This window comes from Tamandua tetradactyla, chromosome 10 (genome assembly GCF_023851605.1).
Source record: "Tamandua tetradactyla isolate mTamTet1 chromosome 10, mTamTet1.pri, whole genome shotgun sequence".
NCBI classification, from domain to species: Eukaryota; Metazoa; Chordata; class Mammalia; order Pilosa; family Myrmecophagidae; genus Tamandua; species Tamandua tetradactyla.
The window spans coordinates 47553859-47559913 of record NC_135336.1 but is presented as its reverse complement, the minus strand read 5'-3'; positions in this window follow the sequence as shown (position 1 = coordinate 47559913).

The window sequence follows — 6055 nt, the reverse complement described above, 5'->3', positions numbered from 1 at the left end:
GTTTTTCTCTTAATGTTTTCAGGATTTTCTGCTTCTCTTCAACACTTGACAGACTGATCAATATGTGTCTTGAGGAAGGCCTATTTGGATTTTATTTGGAGATCATTGGGCTTCTTTGACTTGCATATTCATGTTCTTTGTAAGTGTTGGGAAGTTTTCCCCCAGTATATCCTCAACTAATCTTCCTAGCCTTTACACTTCTCTTTTTCTTCTGGAACATGAATGATTCTTATATTTGTGTTATTTTTTTGTCTGTAATTTCCCTGAGATCCAAGTGAAATTTTTCCATCTTTTTTGCCGTTTGCCGTTTTGAATGTTCAAAATAAGTTGTCCTGTCTCTAGTTCACTTATTTTTTCTTCTGCCTCTCCAAATCTGCTGTTGTGTGTCTTGAATATATTTTTAATTTGGTCTGTAGTATCTTTAATCTCTGTGATATCTCCTCTTTTTCTATTTATTCTTTCAAATTCCTCTTTATGCTTTTCTAGTGTCTTTTTGATCTCCTTTATGTCATTAATCATCCCATTTATTTTATTTAGTAGTATTATATGAACATCTTTGATTAGTTGTTCCAAAGTCTGTGTCTCCTCTGGTGTTTTAATTAGATCATTAGGCAGGGCTATATGTGTCTGCATTTTGATATGCTTACTGATCTTCTATTGTTTTCCAGGCATGTACATATCTTGATAGGTTTCCTTTGAAAGTTGATTTCCTTAGTAGTCTAAAGCTTCATGGAGGAGGATGCAGGGCATGGGGCAGGGCACAATAGCATATGATGTGTTGCAGTGCAGGTATAGGTACAGATTGGGGACATTACCTTGGTGCCTGTGAGCATGTGGTGCAGGTCATGGGGTTGCGGAGGTACCGTGCATGGATTGTGGGTATGGGGTGCAGCTCAGGTAGACCTTGGAGTCCAGTAGAAGGGTGAGGCATGGGGTACACAGAGAAAGAGTGTTCCTTGTCTCAATCTACCCATCTGTGCCGTCCTGAGGGCTCTGGGCTTCCATTTGGAAAGGGGCACCTTAGGCTGTTTGCACCAGCTGGATGGTCTCCAGTTCTCTGTTTCTCAGTTCTTCAGCTTTGCAACCAAGTCCACCCTATGTAGTGTAGAAGACACTCCTGGGTCATTTACACCCTGAAATCACTGTCTCAGTTGCCTTCCCATCCCTTTTCTAGCTGTTCCTTGGAGCAGAAGTGAGCTTGACTTATCCTATTCTGCCATCTTCCTGGAACCTATTTTATAAGCATCTTGAAACATCTTTGTACTGGATGGAAACACAGGTGGTTATACCAGCTGTATATTCCTCAGTTTTCTCTTCACTATTTTATTAACATTCACTGAGGGTCTCAATGTGTACTGTACTATATTATGTTCTATGGGTCCACCAAGATGGGTGATTCACAGTTTTTACTCTCATGGAGCTTAGACTTTAGTTGAGAAAATAAACATATACATGAGAGGATTTAAAAATCAAAGCTTTGGCTGAGGTATTAGGATCCAATAGATGTTGCATACTAAAATTCAGTATCTAACAAAAATGTAGAATTTACAAAAGATGTGAAAACCAGACTGATGGCTCTTGGATCCCTCTGACAGAAAAAGGAAAGAAAAGTGAAGGGAAAAAGTGGGTTTGGAGAATTGAAGATGAGGGAGATAATGTGAGAAGGATTTCTTTGTAGAAAGCTGTGCTGTGAGTTCTATCACTGCACCAAAGAGGACAGGATAAGTAGATGCCTGTTCAAGTCCAGTGTCTTGGTATGGGTTTTTTTTGAAATCATAGCGTGAGACAAGAACTTGTGTGCAGGTATTTTTTGGGGGACATAATCCTAGTAAGTAGGGAAGGGAGAGTGATGGAAGAAAGAAAAACAACATAAATGTTATGGATTGCATTGTGTCCCATTGTGTTGAAATCCTAATCCCAGGTTTTCTTAATGTGAATTTATTCAGAAATATGATCTTTGAAGATGTTATTAGTTACAATGAGGCCAAACTGGATTAAGGTGATCCCTAATCCATTATGACTGTGTCCTTATAAGAAAAGGATAATTGAAACATAAAACACAGACAGGTGGAGTTTCCATGTGACATCTGAGGCAGAGAAATGCCATGGATTGCTGGTAAATCAACACCAGAAGCTAGGAGAGATGCATGAAACAAAATCTTCCTGATAGACTTTAAAGAAAGTGTACCTCTGTTGACACCTTGACTTCAGACTTATGTTGTACCAGTCTGTGGTACATTGTTATGGTAGTCCTAGGAAACCTAGACAATAAGTATGCTTTATCAATGTCATTGCTGAGAGCAAATGAGGTTAGTCCTGCCTGGGACCATCTTACCAGCATATAGAATGCCTCAGAATTTTTACTCCAGTAGTCCATTGGATGAGAGTTGCCCCTGGGGATGTTCATTCATGTACTTCTGAGCTGCGTGTATGTGTATGCTTGCAATGTGGATTCAAGCAGGTGACTGTGGGCAGAAAGTAAAAGGTATATGTTTTTCACTTGAGGTGAGTCAAAACTTGCATGGAATCATCTGTAGCATCTGAGGCTAAAATTGGAAGTGAAACAGAGGATGGAGTTGGGGCACCAGATATCTTGAGGATATGTGAATATCCTCTAGTATATCACTTAGAGGACCTGATATGGTTCCCTGAAATCAGGAGCCATTCAGATTAATGCCTGACTTAGACTGGTTAATGTTAGAGTCAAGAGAAACTAGAGGGCTGCATTAGGAAGAAACTACTTTTCCTTTTTCAACAGAGCAAGGACTGTATAAGATTGGACAGTGAGGCATGGTGGTGTTGGATTGGAGAAGGACAGGAAGATGTCTTACCAGTGAATGCAGATTGATATGCTGATTAATATATTGAATAACAGTTAATTACTGAATTGAGGCTGTGTTTGAGACATAAAGAGACCACAGGACCAAGTCATAAAACTGTCAGAGGCAAAACTCAGGTCACAATTTGATTATTCCTCACAGACTTGTTCAACTTATTTGTAACATTCATAAAATGACACCAAAGGACAATGGAGACAATTTTCTATGAAGAAAGATTTATATTGATACATTAAACTGTGGAGGGAAAAGAAGGAAGGAAAGAGAACAAGAAAAATTTGACAATGTATTTTTTCTAATTAATAAGGCAGGATAGAATAGGGCATTTGGGCTATGGTCACTCATCCTCTACCTGGTCATGAAAAGATTAAAAGTTTCAATGCCAGCACCTTAGGATGTATTTAGATATGAGCTCACAATTAGCTCTAGCTGTGAATGTTGCAAGCTAGTTTCCTATCAGGCCAACAGAAAGAACTCTTTGAAACAGTATGATAAACACATAACAAGAAAACTGTAAGTGTGGTAATCAACTCTTTTGAAACAATATGAACACCTGACAATCATGGGAAGAAAATTACTGTGGTTTAAAACCCCTAAAAAAACCAACTGACCTTGCCCACTCAGGTGTGTAGCTCTCTCTTGAGCTCACCCATACTAATTTCTTTAGCGTGTACCCTCTCTTCAATAAATCTTGCTGTTTGCCTTCACTTCCTTCTCATCCTTGAATTCTTCCTCCAAACTTGGAGTGGTGCTCAGCTCCAGTGTTGGCAGAGCTCTGGTTACATTAAAGATAAAATACCAAGATCCCTTGGAAATATGAGAATTTCAGTGAATCTTATTAAAGGAAAGCCAATAGTAAAGGGAGAAATGGAGAATGAAGAAAGCAGCTAAGAATAGCTACATAGTCATGGTCATACATAAGTGTCAAATGGAGGCTGCAATTCACTGTTATAAACACAAAACCCCAAGATCAGACATCCCACATCCCTTGCCAACAGATCCATCTATGTGTGGAATGTCCTCTTTTACTCAGTGCTATCTTGGATGCAGAACTCAACATCTTTTCTATTTCACTAATACACCAGGGTGTTTGTGGGCAATGAATTTCAACTAGAAAAATATTGGCCCAGGTGTTTTAGTTTGCTAAAGCTGCCAGAATGCAACACCCTAGAGATGGATTGACTTTTTTTTCTAACCATTTATTATTATGAAATACAGCATATATACAAAAAAAGTAATAAATTTTAAATTACATTGTAACAAGTGGTTATGGAACAGATTTCAGTTTTGTATGGATTACAGTTCCACAATTTTTTGTTTTTCCTTCTAGCTGCTTCAAGACACTGGAGACTAAAAGAAATATCAATATAATGATTCAGCAGTCATACTCATTTGTTAAATCTTATCTTCTCTGGTATAACTCCTCCTTTCATCCTTCTCCAAATCTTTAGGGATATTTGGGCTATGCCCATTCTAAATTTTTCATGTTGAAAAGGGGTGACAATAATATGGGCTAGGGGGATGGAACTAGTTGATGTTCTCAGAGAGGCTGAGCATTGTTTTTTTTAATGTTTGATATATATTATATATTCACATATCCTTAATCATCCACAGTGTACAATCAATGGTTAACAATAGCATCATATAGCTGTGCATTTATCATTACAATAGGTTTTTTTCTTTTTTGTGAAAGAAAACACATATACAAAAAAGCAATAAATTTCAAAGCACATCACAACAATTAGTTGTAGGACAGATTTCAGAGTTGGTATGCATTACAATTCCACAATTTTAGGTTTTTACTTCTAGCTGCTCTAAGATACTGGAGACTAAAGGAAATATCAGTATAACAATTCAGCAATCACATTCATTTGTTAAACCTTCCCTTCTCTGGATCAGCTTTAAATAAGGAGATTTATTTAGTTACAAATTTATAGTTCTTCAGAGGAAAGGTAGCTAGCTTTCTTCTGAGTTTCTCTGACAATGGGGAGGCTCATGATATCTGCTGGCCTTCTCTTCTGGCTTCTGGGTTCCAAGGTTTTCTCTGGTGTGATTCCTTTCTGTATCTCCAAACATCTGGGCTGAGCTGTGAGTGCTGAAATGAGGTATGCTGAACTGCTGGGGTTGTACTGTGCTTAACTCCCTTCTGACCTCTCTTTTTCAAGCTTCCAGCTAGTTAAATTAAACAACACTCATTGCAGAAAGCAGTCCCCCTAGCTGATGCAGATGTAATCAGCCATAGATGAATTTTGCATGCTGATGATTTAACCCCACAGCAACAAAACACCAGGACATCATCACCTAGTCAAGTTGACACCTGAACCTAAATATCACAGCAGGCAAACAAGGGATTTTAAATTGCATCCGTCTAAACAAACTACATTTAAAAAATCCATTTAGCATGGCTTCTTCACATATACTTTTTCACAGGTACTTGGACACTAGGTTCCCACCTCACCTCCATACCTTTGTAAGCCTTTCTCTATCCAGCAAACTACCACATTGATTCTCTTTTTCCTATGTTTTTTCATAAAACTTTCTCTCAGCCATCCTACTTCCACACTCTCTTCATCTTGGTGTTCAGCAAAATAAAAAGTCCTAGAGCTGATAGGATTTTAATATAAGGCCCATGATAACAGGAACTTTGTATTTTTATCCACCTTTGTGTCTCCAGTGCCTAGTATTCAGGAGTCAATAGTTGATTATTGGATAAATTAATGAACAGGAGGAATTTGGTGACTTTCAATTATTACCTTCTTTGGGCTTTCACTCCTATATGAGGTGGCTTATTAAAGCATTTCTTTCAAATTCATATACTATTTTATCCCCCAAGAAAAGTTCTAGTAAATGTAATTTCTTCATCTTCTTATATAACTATAAAAGATAAAGGAGGAATGTGGGACAGGAAAATGTGGCTGGGAAAGATTTTAAAGGAAACAGAAGAACCTCAGGCACCTACACAAACATTTGTGAAATGATTTAGGCTTGCAGTTTCAAAGCATTTTGGTAGTTGTCACAATCACTACATGAGTTAATAACATTATCTCTTATATCAACTATTTCAATAGCCTTGTCTTCCCATCATCAGATTTTCTCTTCTCCATTTCACCCTCTACACTTTATTTCCTCAAAATAATGTGCTAAAATAAAAAAGGAATTAAAGAGATTAATGGGCTCCTCATCATTTCCAGGATTAAAAAAAGCCTTTTGGCATGGCA